Below are 18,294 nucleotides of genomic sequence, written 5' to 3' on the forward strand. Positions count from 1 at the left end.
AGCCTGGTGGCACTCACAGCCTGCAAGGGTGTGCGGACAGGGCTGGGTCCTTTGTAGCTGACCTAGAATCGGGTTTTGGTGTCCACGTGGATTTCAGTGGCTTTGGGTCTGATGTCTCCCTTGCAATCAAATAGAAACCTGAAATTATAACAAGCCCATAAATGCATTTGTTAGAGAGTCTGTGATGGGTTGGCAGTGGGATATCCAGTTCCCAGCCGGGGAAGGTTTGAGGAGGGTGGAGGGATGCAGGGAAGAGCCAGGAGCTATTTCAGCTCCCTGTGCCACCCCCTTCCTCCTGCTGCTCCAACTCGAGTGCTAACAAATGCTTTACAGGGAGCTGTGCCAGCGATGCTCGGAGCACGCAGCACGAGAGCAGATCGTCGCCCTGCCCCGTGCAGGGAAATCCCTTTGATGCTAAAGTGGCTGCAGGGGGAAGGAAGAGGAGTGGGCACAAATGCATCCTGCTCGGAGCGACGGGCTGGTTCATTGAGCAGAGCCCTGGCAGGCTCCGCCGCGTCCTTCTGCTGCTTTTCAGCGATAGCTGTCGGATTTGATAATTGCGGCAGGCTGGCTTTCTGCCTCCTTGCTGGAAAAGCGCTGTCTTGCTCGATGCCTCCATGCACCCACAGCAAGATGGGTCTCCTACGGCTGGGGGAGGAGGATTGATGCATCCCTATCCTCAGAGGTGTGGAGGGGAGTCTGATGTTGGAGGATAAACCCTGGAGTGGGGCAAAGATGCTCAGCACTTGGGTTGCAGCTGGAAGAAGGGGCAGAGTCTATTACGGACAAAACCCAGGGTTTTACAAGCATCCCGTTGCGCTCCCTGTTTTCCCCTTCCTCCTGCCTTCACAGAGCGAGGGGAAGCGCTGGCAGCCTGACAAGGCTCAAGTTGGCCTCTGGTAGCCGCTGGGGTATTATCTGGCGGTGGGGAGGGTCTGAGCAGTGATGCTGAGGCCATTCAGTGTTGTCATCCGTGACGCAGATGTGTCACCATCCCCCGGGGTCCCTGTATAACAGCTTGTGCCAGCTCCTGCCGTCGCGACAGTCTCTGACTCCACAAGCGCAGGCACCTGGGGCAGGAGCATCTGTGCCTGCAGCGGGAAGCTGGCCATGAATCCTGGCTGTCCTGGGAAGGGCTGCGGTCACATTCTGGGGATGGAAATCCCTGCCTGGCCCCAAAGGGCTCTGGGGAGGTGGGGGAGGACGTGCTGGCTCTGTCTTCTCACTTAGACACCCCCCCGTCAGCGTGAAGTTTGATGCTGAAAGTACAGCAGTTTGGTCTTGATGCAAAGCTTGCCTCTCCCTGGGTTTTGCCGGAGTTGCCTGCAGTCAGCCAGCCCTGCCTGCAGCCCCGGGATGGAGGCAAGGGAGGAATCTGGGGGAGCAGAAAGACCAGGGCATGTTGCCTTTCCCAAACCATCCTGGGAAATCAGGGGGAAGAAACATGGAGCCATGGTTAAAACCTTGGACCAGGTCTCAGCAGATGGAGCATCTGCTCCAGCTCGGACACAGCCCACGCTGCGACCTGGGGCAAATCCTGTCATCTTCCCTGCCCTGAGTCCTCCTGTTGCCCTGGCACATGAGTGTGTCCATGTGCGAGCAAATGCCCAGGGACAGCCGTCAATCGCCTCCTGGCCTTTTTGCGTGGGACCTGCTCTCTGGGGACCAATCCAGGCCCCTGCCTGGCAGAGCATCCCTGGTGCCAGCCCCAGCCCCAAACACCGGCGCAGGTTTTTGCTGGGGAGGGCAACGGTTCTGCCCTGGCCGTTGGGATGCTGCTCCCCTCTGCAGCGGTTTTGTCCCCTTCTCCCAGGCTCTTCTCTCCCCACGTACCCCCCAAAGCTGCCAATCTGACACCCCACATCTTGGTCCTCATCATTTCTCAGCCCGGGTTGTTGCCAGGGGTTTCCTCGGAGACCTCGCTCCTGCCTTTCCCCGGCAGCCTTCCTGCAAAAATGCTTTCCTAAGAACTCTGGAATAAAAAAAGAAAGAAGAAACAGCCCCCTTGTTCTGCTGTGGTGTACTGGCTCTTTTTCCAGTCACAAGGGCGAGCTGAAGCAAAACTTTCCATACTGAGCAGGAACAGAAAGAGAGAGGGAGATGTAATGAACCCTCCTTTAGAAAAAAACAACAACAACACGACCAAAAAACCCAACAAAAAACCAAAAGCTAGCAAAGCTGAGTGCTGTCTTTCCCCCCCGTCTCCCTCCTTTTGGAACAAGCCAGCAAGTTTGCAGAAGTGCATTTTAAGCAGGAGCAGATGCCGACGTTCCTTGGGCCGGGAGGGGCGAGCCGAGCCCAGGAGGGACACGGAGATAGAAAACAGATTGCAGCAAATATTTGTGTATTTAATTGCTGTGCGGGATGGTTGCGCGAGGGGTGCTGGGAGCCGTCCTGCTGTGCCATGGGAACATGCCCTGACACTGCTGGCTGCCCACCGCCGGCTCTCGTGCGTTCGGCACCTTGAAATACGGGTGTTTAAGGGGTTTTATTGCGCGGTTGGGGTGTGAGAAGTTCCTGGTTTGCTTGCTTCAGGGGCCAGAGAGCCAGAAATGTGGTTTAAAAGCTGAAGGTCCCTGTGAAGCCTCGGGATGCTGGGAACTGGGCCTGTGGTGAAACCCTGACCGAGGAGAGACGGGCATCAGGTGCTGCCTTTTGGGCTGGGAAATTGGCTGAGAGCTGCCAGTGGAGCCCTGGTCTGAAGCTTTGCAGAGAGAGGGAGAGATGTTCGGATCCAGGGTCTTTTGGGTCCCGCTCACCCTGCGGCATCCTTTGCTCGACCAGAGGCAAGTGTGCACCAAGGGTGCCCAGGAGGGGTTACGTCTCCGTAGGATGCCGGCCAGCGATCTCTGCTGCCTGGAAAGTAGTGGTCCTGGCTATCGGCAGCACTATTTCCCACATCGCTGTAGGAACCAGAGGTCACGATGAATCAAGGTCTGCATGGGGTAAGACTGGGGATGATGGTCCCCGTCCCGTGGTGCTGGCTCTCCACGTACCATCGAAGTGATGAGATGGTCCCCCAGGGAAGGGCTTGCTCCAGGGCACCTCACAGAGCTCTCGGTTTCTTGTCCCTCAGTTTTTTAGGATGTATCCTTGATCCGTGAATTTGTTGGGTGGTTTTCTGGTGCAGACATGCCCTTAACAGCATCAAAAAAAAAAAAAAATCAAAAAGTCAAACTGAGACCACCTCACTGGCTCACATAACACCAGCTCCAACAGCCCAACACCAGCATCTGCCCATCGCTGCTGCTGCTCTCTCGATACCTGTGGATTCCTCAGCCTGGAGAAACGCCAGCCTGGCCCCCAGAAATTCAGTAAGTCTGAGCAAGAGAAAAAGGGTCAGAAGGAAAATCAGGCTGTACAATTAGTGCCGGTGTCCTGGCACGCCGGGATAGTGGCCGAGAGGCTGGCAGAGCTCCGTGCTGTCTGGATCTGTCTGGATCTGCCTGGCTTTCTCCAGTGTCAGTCGGCTTTTGTGATGAACCTGTTCTTCCCAAAATCTCGGCTATAGGTTCCTCCCATTAGCAATGCCCTCCATCCTGCTTCTGCTAAATGATTCATCCCAAACACTCTCGTTATTGCTCCCATTAGTCACGCTGACATAAATTCTTCTTTGACAAAACGCTATATGTTTCTCATCAACTCCGCACGGCCCTGATGACTCGCGTCCTTAAAACCTGATCCAAATGATGTGACTTTTCCGCAACCCCCCTCCCAGTAATTTAAAAATGATACACCTGCTTTTGGTTTTTAGCCCATGAAGGGGGAAAGAAAGAAAACAGGGTAAGAGCAGCCATGCCTCTCCTGGCTTGTTCCGCAGGGCTCCAGGAGCTGGGCGACCCTGCCTGTGTGCTCAGTGGAGACAGCGGGGCTGGATCCCAGCCTCCTGGTGCCGAATCCTTTGGGATGGCTTCAGGAAGCAGCACAGGGTATGATGAGATAGTCTGGCTCGAGATGCTTATTTCCAAAGATTACCCAAAAACCCTGTCCTGGAAGAAACTGTCTCCTTTGAAGGTTCTATCCGGCTGTATTGTTCCTTGCCCTCTGCAAGAGACTGGCTTGGGATGCAAGTGGCAGCGAGCTGGGCTCCTCCACCCCAGCCCGCTCTCCTGCAGCATCTGCGGGGTTTTTAGTCTCGCTGGGCCAAGGGGAGGCTTTCTCCAAGGATGTGGAGGGAGTCTCAGTGGGGACAGCGTTGTATATTAACGCCGGCTGGCTCCCCGGCTCAGCCGGAGTGGTGGGCATGCAGCTGCCCTCCTCCTGGAGCGGGTCCCAGCCCTGCAGCTTCGGCAGCTCTGGGGACAACAGCGACAGCCTTAAAAGGGGTGACAAGAGCAGCAGCCTGGCTCTCGTGTGACCAGCTCGGGCTCAGGAGGAGCACCATGCTGGGAGGAGAGGGAGGGACGCTCCAACGGTGACAATTCCCCCCAGATTTCCTCCTTTCACCGTCTCTTTCCCAGCGTCAGCATCATATGCCGGCTTGGGGGCATCCCCCATGCTCCGGGCAGGGCGATGCGACCTGTGCGGAGCGAGGACGGTGCTGTTCTGGTTGGGCTGTCCCCAACCACAACAGCTCCGCTGTCACTCTCAGAGCAGGGAAATGTCCTGGCTGTGATACCAGCACCAGGGAGCAGCCGCCTCAAATACTCCCACCAGCTTTCTCAGGAAGGTTAGATGTTGTTTGTGGAGATGATGTGGGAAAGATGAAAATCCCCCCTCCCCTCGAGGCGACCCTCCCCTGGGGAAGCAGCGCTCGCTGGGAGCTGACTTCTGTTGTTTCTGGAAAGCGGTGCTTTGAGCAAACTATTTATAAACTGAGTTTTCTTTAACTCCTGAAATTGAGCCATAACTTCAGACAAACAGAAAAAAAAAAAAAGAGATGCAGGCAAATAAATGCAGGCAAAAATAAATATACAGGCAGCCTAAATTTGCAAAGCGACTAGTGATTCTGGGAAGGGTCTGGGTTTGGAGGCATCTGCAATGGGGCTGGTAAAGGGTCTTCTCAAAAGGCTTCCAGCGGCTTGGGGGCCTGAGGACTGGCGGTGGCACTACCTGCGGGATGGGGTCGGTGGCATTTTGCCCGGCTGCCCAGTGCCGTGACCGCTCCCTGACCGAAATCCTGCTGATATTTAAGCCCCGCATTGCCTCTGCCCACCAGTAATCACCGCAGTGGGAAACGCCAGGCAGCGTGACCTTCCTCGGCATGCTCTGCATGGCTCCCACCAGGATCCATGGGGGGGATTTATGGCCCCACATCACTCAGGTTTTTACAGGCTTGTTTGTCACCACGGCCTCAAGTACCAGCAGGGTCGGGCGACGCTGCCCAGCCCGCGCCGTGTGCCGCAGGGTACGGTCAGGATGGCGCAGGCTGCCCCGTGATGCTCCTGCATCTGCGTGGCACCAGGGGCTCGTTTCAGGCTGTTGGATGGGTGACATCTCCCTTTCCTATCAGACCACCTCATTTATTTTAAGCTTTTTTTCCAGCTCGTGCTGCCATGGGACTCGCTGGCAGGTGCTCGCCCACGGTGTCCCCGTGTCTCCCTCCTGCCTGTCCCCATTCCCCCACTGGCACCCCCAGCCCACCCCTTAAACACATTCATCTATTTCTGCTGCAGGAGAGAGTGGCTTCGGGAAACAGGTCCATAAATCACCGGCAACATTTGGAAATAAAAATCATTATTGTGATGAATGGCGTTTTATTTCTCTTTTAAGAACAGAGATCATGAAAGACCAGGGCAGGGGAGAGCGGGGAAGAGGAAGTGTTGCATTTTCTATTTTTGACAAGTTAAGGGGGATAAAGCTAATTGCATGAGAGCTGTTGGAAGAGAGAGGGGAAGAAACAAGTGTTTGCTGCGTATCCCTTGCTGGGGATGGAGGGAATCCGAGTGTGTGTGAGGGCTTCCCATATGACTCTGCATTATTAGGATAATATATTGCACTGCTCAGGGTCATGCTCCTGCCTCAGGGAGGTTGTCCTAGCCAAGGCGTGGTGCTTGCTGTTGTACAAACCCACAACAAAATGTTATGCCTGGCTCCAGTCTGTGGGTAATTTTTTGCTGGCCCCACCAGCACCTGCAGCACCCACATCCCTGCGCACCCTCATCCTGCAGCACCCGCATCCCTCAGTATCAGCTCGGGTTTTGCTGGCACCACAGCCACCACGGGCCTGGGGAGCAGCTCCTGCAGCCAAGGGGAAGCTTTGCACAGAATGACTTCAGGATTTAGCCCCGGGCTCCCGAGGATGGGAGCTTGTATTAATTAAGCAGCAATGATCCAAGTCACAGGACATTTCCTGGGGATTAATGACTGGCTGGGAGGAGTTAATGACTTGAGATGAATCCAAAAACCCCATTTACCCCAACCGGTGCTGAGTCCCAGCACACACTTTGTGCCAAGGTCAGCACTACCATTTTAAGTCAATTTTAAAAATTATTATTAATAAGAATAATAAAGCATTGGAAATGGATTCTCCTTTCCACCACGGCGATGCAGCTCGATTGCCGCGGGCAGGCTCTTGGGGAGAATGGATGCCCCTCATATCAAGCCAATTTATCAAATGGAAAGAGCATCCCTCTCCTTCTGGAGCCCTGCCCCAGCCCTCCAGCACCTCCCAGGGACAGGAGGGTGTCGGAGATGGGGAGGGCGTCCTTGGCTTTTGCTTGCAGTTTCCAGCCCAGCTGCACCGGGATGGCGATGCTCAGAAGATGCAGGTTTCAAAGACAAGAGGAGCAGTTGGGCAGAAAGCAACCTGCCGCAGTGTTTTGCCCACAGTAGATCAGGATCTGGCCTCTCAGCAATTATCTCTGACAAATGTTTTAGGGTTGCCATAGCAATGAAAAAGCCCAGCTGATCCTTGGGTTTCCTTTCTTCAAAGGGAAGAAAGTTTGCATACCTGACTGCAGGCGTGAGCAGCCCAGCAGGACGCTTAGTCTCTGCGCTGCCAGCCCTCCCATGCCTGCGCACACAGACACACACACGCACAACACGCTGGAGTAAATGCAACCCGAATCCGTCCCGAGGAGGAGGAGAGCACCTCGCTTCTGGTCTCCATTGCAATCCAGCTGCATGGGGCCAGTTCTTCCCTTTGTGATCCCCTGGTGATTTATTTGCGCTACACCCCTGTCCGTGTCCCTGCCTTCCCCATCACAGGTGGGGATGATGGAGTGCAGCATTGGGGTGAAGCTCTGGATGCTCCCCTGGGCTCTGAGCAGACCACAAAGCGGGATGGAGCTTGGGGGTGGATGCAGCCAACGTGATGCTTGGGGAAAGGCAATCCAAAATACGCCCTGCCCAAGCATCCGCTATGGGTGGAAACTGGGCAAATCCTGCCCTTGGCCTTCCCCCTTACCCCAGCCAAATGAGAGCAGCCCCATTGCGAGCAGACGGCAATATTGTGGACGCCATAGCAGAGAGCATCCAGCCCAGCGAGCATCGCCGTCTCCTGGCCAAGGGGATATCTCCAGCCAAGTAGCTCATCTCTCTCTGAAGCCAAAAGGGAACTCAGCGCTTTGTGAGCAACCAGGGACCGTCCCTGCCCTCGGCAGGAGCAGCACTCATCTCCTAAACCCTGCTGGAAACCCAGCACTGCTCCCCTACTACAGCTGGGAGCTTCTTCAGCTCCTGAGCTGCTTACCCCACTCTCACTCCTATTACTGGAATGTTTTATAGCCACTCACTGTTTGTGATTAATCATTTTGTTTTAATTGCCACTCCTCTGGCTGGCAGAGGCTCAGCAGGGAGTTTATGCCTCTTGGCTGCTTCCCCCAGGTATGTTCCAGGACTGGCCGACTGCGAAGCACCGAGTGGGAGCAGCCCCGCGGCAGCAGGCACCCAGGTTCAGCAGGGTGCAGGTTTGGGTGGCATCCGTGCACCGAGTGTCGGCTCATGAACCAGCACCCTGATGGAGCTCCAATGCAATAATGAGCTCCCTCAATAATGCAGCCAAACTTGCAGTAGCAGCAGCTCTTCCTGGGACCGTGGGCTGCAGCAAGGATTGGGGGGATTGAGGATGCTCTGCACCTCCCCGGTGCTCCCCATGGATGCTGACAACCTTCTGCCAAAAGCTGGAAGCAGGCAGAGGAGGGATGAGACCCGGGAGCTGTTAAATATTCTTCTGTGGTGTTGCTGCATACAACGGGATTGAAATGCAAGCAGCAGCTTCAGTAGGGAAATAAGAAACACCCAAGCTGGAGCATGCCCAAGGCAGGATGGGATGCCCCTGCCGCCGCAAACAATGCAGCGCTGGAGTGTTCCTAGGCTTGAGCTGGTCACAGCTCCGCATCGCTCTTTTGTGGGAAACGATGGCATTTGAGAATGTGATTCTGATTCAAACAATGCTCAGGGTTTGATCGTCAGCTGGGAACCCAGCAGAGCTGCTGGCATCCCGAGGATGGCCCGATGTACTCTCCTTAGGGAGCTGCCCAGTGCTCTCCCAGTGGGCGACACTGGCCGGCTGCATGTGTGTCGCACCGTGCCCTGTCCCACCGGGGGAGAAAGGAGCCAGAGGGGCAGAGACGACTTTGGCCAGTGCCCTGATGAGGTGTAGCCCGTGTAACCACAGCCTTGGGCATCCAGAGCATGTGATGAGTGTCCTCCGAGTGTCTGGCATGTCACTGCTTTTCCTGCCTTTCCCAAACCTCCCCCAGGCAGGAGATGAGCAGGGATGTCTGTCCTCTCCCTGTAGACAGTTCAGACCCCTGCCCAGCCCACCAGCTCCATGGGACTGGCCCAGAGATGGGAGCAATGGAAATCTTTACCTTGTCCAGCCTTGGGAGTGGTGGGATCGGTGTCCCAGCTCCTGGTGTCCCCACAGATCCCACTCAAAGCAAGCCTTGGGAATGAGGACACACCACGAGCCCGGAGCTGTGCTGCTGGGAGCAACTCCACGGCCCAAGCAGCAAATCCAAGGAGCAGCAGAAAACATGTGAGCATGGAAACCAGGCAGCAAATTTAAGTTTGCAGAGAGATGTCACAGCGTTGCCTCCATCCCAGTGAGGCTTCACCCAGCTCGAGTGGCCTCTTGCTCCCTGGAAGAGTTTTTCATGGGAATTAAAATTATTTTGCCAGTGAAGCAGCTTCATCCCTGGAGGTTTTTCCATGCAGTGCAGGGTGGAAGGTCTCTAGCTGGCTCTGCTCAGACTCCCCAGAGCATCCCATGTCCCACACGGTCACCGCTGCCACAGGGAGAGCACAGCAGCCCACGACACTGCTGCCGGAGCTCCCTACACCTTGCCTGCACTTTCATGCTGAATAATTGAAAGCTCATGCTATGGCCACAAATATTTAATAGCTTGTTCATCAAAAATTTACCCTTGTTAAAGCCGTCATTTTAGATGTCTGACAGGGCTGGAGAAAAGGCAGCAGGGAGGCACAGAGAGGGCAGCGAGGAGAGGATGCTCTGGCCAGAGGGAACCATAAAGGATTGTGAATTAGGAGATGCCGTGGTCCCGTGGGCAGCTGCTGGCTTGGGCAGGGGACTGTCCTGGTGATGGGGCCCTCCTTGCTGAGCATGGGAGGATCAAAAGGCATCTGAGTGTGGTGGTGTCACCATCTCATGCTCACCCCTTCCATCTGCTCTGCTACAACAGCCCCTGCCCTGGGATGGTCATTGCATGAATTCAGCCACTTCAGTTAATTCCCCATCCTTTGGTGCTGGCTTGAAGCCATCCCAGGGCCCTCCGGGACCCGACACAGTGTTGGATGCGCCCAGACGGCACCAGTGGCCGGCGCCTGGGCTGGGTGAAGTCCCTTCCAGCGCTGGCACGGCTGTGGTATAGGGCTGGGTGCGAGGGTAGCCCAGCTGCACACACTCTAATCGCTTTTCTCCTTGGTAGCCAAGCAGGCAGTGGAGATGGCTCGGAGGCCTGGAGCCTCCACAGCCACCAGCAGCGATGGCAGAAAGAGATATAAAAGGCCGTCCTACTTAACAGGGTTTATATAAGGAGGTGTCTCCATAGCAGGATGGGAAAACAGACGGTTATTGGAAGTGATGCTTGGAACGCTGTCTTTGCAAGGGCATCCCTGTTGATGGGTGAGGTAGCACCTGGAACCCACTGTGGCACCCAGGGGTCCCAGCCGCCCCCCACTATGCCCAAACCGTGTCCCCACTGCAGCAAGAACAACCCATGAAGGGGTCCCCCAGACAGGACTGCCCTTCTGCTGCGGGGTGCACAGGTCAGCCAGCTCCTCTCCCTCCCCCTTGCTCTCCCAGAGCCTTCTCCTCTTTAATTAACACTCTTGTTAATGAATTTATTTAACGGCCTCTTCGCATTCAGCTCACACAGTGCTGTGACCAGCAGGTCAGTCTTTGCTGCTGGATTCAGGGGTAGCGAGCAGAGGTGCTGCGCTGACTGCAGGTGATACGCTGCCAGGGGTGGTCGTGGTTTGGGAGGGTGGGGGCCGCGGGTGGGTTCTCACCCCCAGCACCCTGCCAAGAGGTGCCCAGCAGACACCAGGCTTCAGGCTCTGCAGAAGCACCCGCTGCCCCTTCCCTGCCTGGCACCCGGTGACCCGCTGGCCTGGAAGCAAGCCGGGATTGAGCGGCACCTCCGCCAGCAGCGTGCGGTGCCGGCAGGTCCGCTCCCATTATGGAAAGGCATGTCGTGAGCGGGCTCGTGGATGTGTTTATTCCTGTCAACCCTTGGCCGGTGGCAGGGAGCAGGATTAGTCGGTGAGGAGCAGGCACCTGCTGCCAAGTTCCCCCGAGAGGCGCATGGGGCTGGGCACGGGTGGCCCTGTGCCACAGAAAATAGTTGAGGGGGGTCCCGTTTGCAGAGGGGGTTGAGGGATGGATGCTCTGTATCAGCAGGGTCCACGCATTGGCAGGGTGGGTGCCTTCCTCCCCGTCTCCCAGGGACCTGCTGCTCCTGGGAGGAGCACAGCTCCGCAACCACAGAGGCTGCAAATTAAAGTGAAGAAAAGGAAAGCGAAATACCCATAATGACAGGGCTCTGGGAGCGGAGGCTTTGGGAGACGCACCAGATTTCCTCGCAGCTTAGCTCCTCTGACAGCCAGCGGCAGGTTGTGGCACCGTCCCAGCTCGGGGCGGGGAGAGCAGCAAACGCTCAGAAGCACTGGTAAGGCAGCAGTTGTTAGAGGATAACCTCTGAAGGGGGACAGGGCAGGTTTGGGGGTGCATGAATGGCAGGCAGAGCGTGGAGCTCCGCCAGAGACCTGGCACGGAGCTGCAATGAGTCCCGAGCGCTGCTTTTGCCTGAGTGCAGGCTCTGGCCATAAGGCTGGGCTCTACCAGCCCCCGGATCTTCTCAAATGGGCTGCGGGGGATGCTCGGAAGTGCTCGGTCTAATTAAAAGCTGGCTGACGTGGCCGGCAGCCGCTGATGGAAAAGCGGGTTAATGTCCTGGTGGCCTCCGGGCTGGCTGAGGCATCAGGCCAGGGAAGGCAGCGGGCAGGCGGGGTTGCAGCAGACCTGGTTCCCTCAGCCCCATGAGCCTGGCATGAGAGCATGGCTGAGCCTGAATGCTTATTCATTATCATAATTCATTATTATTATTCATCAGGTGGCTCTCCTTCAGAGGTAGCACAAGTATGCGTGCACCTTGCATGCTGCCTCTGCCCATCCTTCTCCCCTCCATCCACAGACCCTGCACCCGCCACCTTTCTGGCCATGCAGCTGTCTGTCTGGCTGTGCACTTGTCTCTCTGTCCCTCGACATCCGTCACTCTGCCCACTTCTGTCTGTCTTATGCCCAACTGCCTTCATTAATTCATTGCTTTCCTTGCAGCACCTATTTATCCATCTCACTTGTCCCCCATCTGCCTGCCCAAGTGCTGGCTTGGGGCTGAAGGGGACATTTAGGGGACACTGCTTCCCTCTCCAAGTGCTCTCCCAAGCTTTCTCCAGGGTATCCTCACTGTCCTCAGCTGCCTTATCAGCTGCCAGACAGAAGCAGCAAATAACCCTCCTTTGGAGCTCCCCTAAAGACTTGGTGATGGACTACAGAGCCCATCTGCCCCCTGGGTGATCGGCTCAGCCCCATCCTGGCTTGTGGTGGCCAGAAAGCATGTGGATGTTGATGAGCTGCTGGGGGAAATGCAGTTTTGTGAGGCTGGCCAGGCTTGGAACTGCTGCCTTATGCAGAAATCTGTCCTCACTAAGAGCAGGGCCAAGAGCCACCAGGTCCTTGTCACAGAGCCCATCACTGGGAGACTGATCGTCGGTCACTCAGCCTTGAGTCAAACCAGTCCCCAGGAGAGCTGGAACCAGTTGACTGTCCCCAGCATGAGTCAGCCAAGCTTCCCCTGTCAACCAGCAATAAACAGCTATTCCTGCTTAGAAGTTGCGTCCCAGTTTCTCGTGCTGTTTACATTCATCTACCTTCCAGGGTTTGCTTTGCTCCATTTTTAATGTCATTTCACCAGCCATTAGCCCAGAATGCAGCTCAACTCCTCGGTCACTTAGCACATTTTTTTTTCCCGAAGTATCTTCATTTGAGAAACCATGGAGCTGCTTCGGTCGTGAAGGCACCAAGGGCTCTGGCCCCTCGTGGTGACCTGTCAGTGGTGGAAGGAGCGTGGAGCTCGTGCACCGAAACAGCCTGATTATGGTAAAACTGCTGAAAACCAGCTGTAACTGCAGCCTCAACCTACTGGGAGCCTTGAGCTGCTGCTCCCCAGCCAGAGGGAATGGCCCTGCGGCTTTTTCACCTGTAAGCTGGTGATTTCCTGGGTGAGTCTGGGTGTAGGGGGGTTAATTTGTTTCCATGCAGATTGTATTAGGAGGGAAAATTAAATGCTGAGGCACAGAAACACTTTCACTTCCCTTAAAGCTAATAATAGCACCTAATGCTTTCAGTGGTGACTGCAGCCAACAGGCTTCCTGTGCTTTATGCACCCTGCGGTGAGGGAGAGGAGGGTGGGGGGAGCTGGGGAAACTGAGGCACAGAAGACCTTAACCTAGCTTAAGGAGGGGTTAGGCAAGTGCTTGTGCTCTCCTTACACCCCGTCTGTGTCACTCTGTTGTCTCCTGCAAGGCTGGTGTTGCCACATGATGGGGGACATTCCCTGTCCTTGCCCCATGCAGGGTTACGTGAGCTGACCCTGCTGATTTTCCAGGTCTGCGGAGCGCTCACAGCACAGGGGAAAACCCTGTGTCCGGTGGGAAGCCAGGGAGAAAGTGGGGTTCCTGCACCCCAGCGCTGGCCCTGGGCAGAGCGCTCTCCAGAAGGCTTGCTGACACCTGGAGATGAGTCAAACCAGCTAGTTCAGAGTAATTGCTTTGGAAGGATTGTTTCAGTCCCAGCTCCCCTCGGGGCTTGGACGTGATGACGAGGAACGGGCGGCCAGGGACGCCGGGCTGGGGTAAGCCGGGACATTGGCTCTGCATCATGCTGGGTGTAGCTTCTCCAGCAGCTCCTTGGTCTGCAGTGACAGCCCCTGGGGCTGGCAGCATCCTGAGCATCATCTCTGCAGCATTCCCAGAGCCATGCGAAAACCCCCCAACCGCACTTGTCCCAAAGCCAGGAGCTTTCTGCTGGAAACCTCCAGCCTCTGCTGTCCCCCGGCCAGGTACAGAGGCTTTACCACGGTTGTGACACTCCCAATTCATTATGAACTGATTAGCCACTCTGCTGCCTCCTTTTCCAAACAGATCATCTGTGATACCTAGTCACTAATGAATTACTCCAGCAATTAATTGCAGGGGTAAGTCCACTCCTAATTAGGAACAGATTTGGGGAACGAGCACTAGGAGATCTCTTTGGCTGTTGGTTGCCTCTAGTTGAGCATGGACTGGGGATTACAGTCTGTGGGGCTTTTTAATTAATAACTGAGGAGTTGATTAAGACTGAGTTAGTACACTGGAGGAAGTGGGCTTGGTGAGTCATGGAGCTGGAGATGCTGCTGTGGTTCTTGTTGGTGGCATTGGCCGAGGAGCTGGGCTGGATCCAGCCTGGCTGAGAGTCCTTTTGCTGCCAGAGAAATTGTGAAGGTGGCCAGGAGCTGTGGGATGCCTGGCTGGGCAGGTTGGGCTTTGCCGGGAGCTGGAGTGAGGCTCCCTGGCATCTGGGTGTGAGGCTTTTGCCAACTGCTTTTCAGACTACCAAAATGTGTTTTGAGTGTCTGAATTTTCCACCGCGTTATCAGACTGGTACCTGGGGGAGTAACAGGTCTGTCCCTTTGGGATGTTTGGGTGCTTCAGGCTGGCAATGTTGGAGGCCTGCCTGTCCCCTCGGGTGGCAGCTTCTCCTCCTCTGCAGCTCGTGCTGCTGCTCCTGGCTCGCCCTAACAAATCCCAGGGAAGGGGGGCTTGCTGCATCCATCTCCCCCTGCTCCCCAGCTACTCTTAACGCTGCATCTCTGGAGCCTGTCCTCAGCAGAGCTGTGCCCCTTATGCTGGAGCCAGCCCCTGCTGTTATCGTGGGCTGTATTTTGTGTTGTTCTGTGCCCGGGGTTGGTTCCCCTTTGCTGGGGACCCCCGATGACCCATGTCGGAGCTGGGTGCAGGGGAATGAGGCGCATGTCCTTACGGGTCTCCTGTGCTCGAAGCAAAACCAAGCGAATCCCCTGTTCGGAGGCAATAGTGTGATGCCAGAGATGATGCTCATCCTCTGAGGGCAGTCAGTTCAGAGCAGATGATGCTAAGAGACAGCTGAAAAAAAAAAAAAAAAAGGACCAAAACCAAACCCCAAACAAACACCCTGGAGAAGAAACAGCCAGAGACTGGGCAAGTTTCCATTAGCACTGCAGAAGGACCGGTCACTGGAAAATCTTAGTGGGGAGCAAGAGGGAAGGAACCAGCTTCTGCTTTCTGATAGCAGTTCCTGCCACAGCCCCCGGAGCAGAGGGTGTGTGAGGGAGCGAGTTAGTCATTGTGGGCAGATAGAGCTGCCGCGGAGCCCTTTCCCTTTAAAGGCATTGCCTGAATTATGCTACCGGTGAGGCTGTGCTTCGTCTGGCTCCATTGCCCAACGCTGCGGTGCCGTTCATCAGCTGATAATGAATGACAAAAAGCATCTGATCTGTCCAAAAGCTGGACACTCATCTCCTGGGCTGCCGGAGGGAGTCATCTCGGTCCTGCGGCTGCTTTGTCTCTTCTTGGTTTGCTCTAGGATTTGGGTTGGAAGCCATGTTCCCAATCCCTGCTCAGGTTGGCTGCAGGAGGAAAAGGCTGATCGCTGGGGCTGCGGGCAGGGATGGAAACAGGAGAGCAGGACGAACGGGAGGAAGGATATTAGTCAGACGAGGGACCAAGACAAAGGATAAATGATGGGGGGGTGTGAGTCTGGCATCTTTGCCTCCCCTCCCTGGTGCAGACATCTCCTTGCCTTGTTTCTTCCCATGGCTGGGGAGAGCTGAGCCCACACCTGCCACCGTGGTAGACCCAAGGGGCTGCACTGGTCATTTTCCTCCTCCCCATCTGCTTGCAGTGTCGCCCACAGCTAATGAGTGAAAGGAGAGTCTATTCTTCAGACCCAATGCCTGGGTGATGGTATCTGCAGCCAATTTCCAGCTTGGCAGAGCAGAACAATTTCTGTTGAGCTCAGTAAAGAGCTCAAAGGCTCCGCTCCCCAAAGGTTATGCTCCCGTGCAGCCAATTGCAGGCACTTGGCTCGTGTCTTCCTCTTCAAACCATGGGCTTAGTGTATTTACAAATATGTGTACAAAACTCCACAGCTGCCAGACCACACAGCACACAGCCCTGGCAACTGCTGCACCAGTCAGCCGAGCACACAAGCGTCCTGGCTGCAGGCTTGCATCCCAGCTTCTGAACACCTGGCCTGGATATACGCACCCTTAAATATAAATACACATCACCCCAGTCCTGCAGAGATGCATGTAGCTTCATCCCTTGTCCTGTCTCCTGCAATATCCCCTTAGCTGGGGTGCAGGTGTGTGCTCAGGCTTAGGGTGAGATGCTCACTCACCCTCCTGCCTACACACCCTGTTGGCTTCCCTCACCAAAGCGAACCCTGGTTTTTTTTTTGCTGGGAGCTCTGCTCTAGACTCATACATACACATCCTTTATGTATGCGATGTGTCATGCATGACCCGGGTTCACGGTGAGCTGCCAGGGACACTGCTGACTGGTGAGGCCAGCCCAGCCCTTGGCCTCCGTTAGCTAATTACTCCTTGGGAGTCTGGGATGTGCCAGCCTTTGGGCGTCCCAGCATCACTCAGGGTGCTTTATCACTGCCTGTCGTGTCCTACATGGAGCAAACTGGGGCTGGCAGAGAAAAAAGGGAGGGAAGAAAATATATTGGTGCCACTGGAAATTAAGGGCAGGTTCACACGTCACAGCTGAGAAGCAGAGCAGCTATCTCAGCAGTCAGCAGGGAAATAAGTTGCTGGCGTCACTGCTGATGTGAGACACATGCACGTCTTGCAGAAGAGATACATCTGTGCCATATTTGCAGCACAAGGTATTCCAGCTCGTGTATTAGGCACTGCAGTGTTAAGTTTGCGGGCATTCAGGATTTGAGGAAGGTAATTCCACAGCACCCTGTCCCAGGGCTGGCTGTGTTGTAGGGTCTTGCACTTAGCAGAAAGTGTTGGTGGCCAGGAGGTTGGGTCTGGTTTGGGGGGAGCAGAGCCTTCGGCATCCTCGTGGCTTTGGGGAACCTGGTGTTACAACTGGGGTGCCACCCCAGCCATGCTGCTCACTCACACGGGTGCCTGGGAGCGGAGCTCAGCATCAGGTGAGGATGGCTGGTCAGGATCCAGGAGAGGCATTTAAAGCCTGACCATTGCCGGTGCTGCGGGTCAGGGCAGTGCCTTATACGACAGGCGGCTGGGAGATCCCCGTCACCTTTCCAAACAGGGCGAGGATCTGTCTTTCCAAGTCTGGTGTGCCTGGATGCTGAGCCAGGACTTGGTGTCTGCAGGACTGTAGAGAAAAATTCTGCTCTCAGCTTGGTGAGGACGGATGAGACAGGGTGAGAGAAGGTGCCCTCACCTGTATAGTGGCTGTCACCCAAATATCCAGCTCCCCCAGCACGTCCCATAGGGTGTCCCATGCCTTGGCTGCTTTCCATTTAATCTCCATCCTTTCACCCAGTGCATCAGAGATGGTCACAGCTCCAGCCAGCCCCGGCCCTGCTGCTGGCTCTCCTTTCAGCGATTTGCAGATGCCGTGAGCTTCATCTCACCCTCTCATGACTCATTTCTTTCTCACTGAGGCTTTAATTTTTAAAGAGGCACTCTTAGGCGCAGAGGTTTTAATACCTGCAGAGGTTCCCAGCAGGTGCCATTGAGCTTTTCCAATCAGTGTGGATGGGGATATGGGAGGAGAGGTGGCTGGGGCCGGTGGCCCTGAGCAGCACTCCAGTTGCACCCAGGAACATGCCGAGACAGATAGATGGCAGATGGAGACCAGGCTTCGAACTGGGAACGGGGGTCCCACGCTGCCTGCAGGGTTGTCCCTCTGCTCAGCCCGCGGAAGAAGGAGGCAGAGACGATGGGGATGTCCCCGCCACTGCGAAGTGCCTGGGATGGCTGGGAAGCGCTAGCTGTTTGCTGCGAGGGAAAGAGAAAACATTTTGGCCTTGGGATGATTCCCCGGGTCCTGCCACACACTGCAGTTTCAGATAAGCCACAGCCTCCCACGCTGGCTTCGGTCAGCTCCAGGGACGGAGCAGATTGCAGAGGGTGGGGAATGGCTCCAGCTGCACAAACGGCCTTGACCTCGCTCTGCTCCAGCTCTGCTGATGCTCTTCTGGGGCGGAGATGAAGCTGCCTCAGGGCAAGTATTTGCTGTCCCCATGGAGGGTGACAGTGACAGCGAGGGTTTCTGGAGGGCTGGTTCCCTGCTCCCTTCCCACCAGGGTGAGGAGGGGCAGGGGCAGAGGGGCTGGAGGTGAGGGAGGGGGTGAGGTACAGCGAGCCCAGCACCGGAGCCTGTTTGCTTCTCTTTGGATAGCGGAGCTGCTGTTTGGATAGCGATAGGAGGAGTTGCCAGCTGGTGTTTGCTCTGCGTGTTGGCTTTGTGAATGTCAGGGTGCAAGGTGCGGTGGTGTTACCCTGCTCCCCGGGCTGCAGCGGCAGCCGCAGCCTCTCCTGCACCAGGATCCTGCCCACCGGCAGCTGGGAGAAGAGTTTGCAGGGTGCAGCATGTCTGTGTGACTCGGCCGGTCGCAGGTCACCCCATTCCCGCAGCCCCGGCGTGGAGGCAGGTTGTGCCCGAGCCCATGGACCAGCACCCGCAGCAGACAGACCGTGCACGGGGCTGTTCACGCAGGCCGGGGGCCACGGGAGGCAGGACCCTGCACAACACTTGGGCTGTAAAGCATGGCCCCGGTAAGGAGCTGGCGCACTCCCAGCAAGGAGCATTTCCAGCCCC

Source organism: Haliaeetus leucocephalus, unplaced genomic scaffold (assembly GCF_000737465.1).
Source record: "Haliaeetus leucocephalus isolate CR32 unplaced genomic scaffold, Haliaeetus_leucocephalus-4.0 Scaffold1000, whole genome shotgun sequence".
Taxonomy (NCBI): domain Eukaryota; kingdom Metazoa; phylum Chordata; class Aves; order Accipitriformes; family Accipitridae; genus Haliaeetus; species Haliaeetus leucocephalus.